This window comes from Hevea brasiliensis, chromosome 11 (assembly GCF_030052815.1).
Source record: "Hevea brasiliensis isolate MT/VB/25A 57/8 chromosome 11, ASM3005281v1, whole genome shotgun sequence".
NCBI lineage: Eukaryota > Viridiplantae > Streptophyta > Magnoliopsida > Malpighiales > Euphorbiaceae > Hevea > Hevea brasiliensis.
Genome location: NC_079503.1, coordinates 68,110,747 through 68,111,455, shown reverse-complemented (window position 1 = coordinate 68,111,455; position 709 = coordinate 68,110,747). Strand labels below are relative to the sequence as shown.

The 709-nt window shown below is 41.9% G+C and overlaps 1 non-coding gene across 1 annotated transcript; it reads right to left on the bottom strand.

The window, feature by feature from the left end:
- Positions 1-330: 330 nt before the first annotated feature.
- On the bottom strand, positions 331-437 carry LOC131170933 (small nucleolar RNA R71). The gene has a single exon (XR_009141697.1). It is a non-coding gene; the product is annotated as a small nucleolar RNA R71 (small nucleolar RNA).
- Between the last annotated feature and the right edge of the window lie 272 nt (positions 438-709).

The window sequence follows — 709 nt, the reverse complement described above, 5'->3', positions numbered from 1 at the left end:
CAAGGATTTCAGCCTAGTGTCACTAGACCCACAGTGGAAGCCAACAACTTTGAATTAAAACTAGCATGGCTCCAAATGATTCAACAAACCTAGTTTGCAGGTTCACTCACAGAAGACCCACACTATCACCTCCAATGCTTTTTTGCCCTATGTGATACATTCAAGATGAATGGAGTGTCTGATCAAGCAAAAAGACTCAGAGCATTCCCATTTTCCCTTCGAGACAGAGCAAGGAAGTGGTTACTTTCTCAACCAGCTGGAACATTCACTACTTGGGAGAATCTCTCTCAAGCTTTTCTAGCAAGGTATTTTCCACTTACAAAGACTACAAAACTGAGGCTTGAGCTCAACACCTTTAGACAAAAGGAGGGAGAATCACTCTATGGCGCATGGGAAAGATATAAAGACCTACAAAGAGAATGTCCACACCATGGTATAGAAGATTGGCTATTAGTGCAAAACTTCTATAATGGGTTACTACCCTCTACAAGGAGCACAGTTGATTCAGCTGCAGAAGGTGATCTAATGGAGAAAACAGTGCCACAAGCACTTGAACTTCTAGAAAGGGTGGCATACCATAACTATGAGTGGTCAAATGAAAGAGAAAATGTAAGGAAAACTGCAGGGGTACTAGAAGTAGACGCCCTAAGCATGATAAATGCTCAATTTGATCAGCTCACAAGGAAACTCGAGAAGATGCAAGCTAATG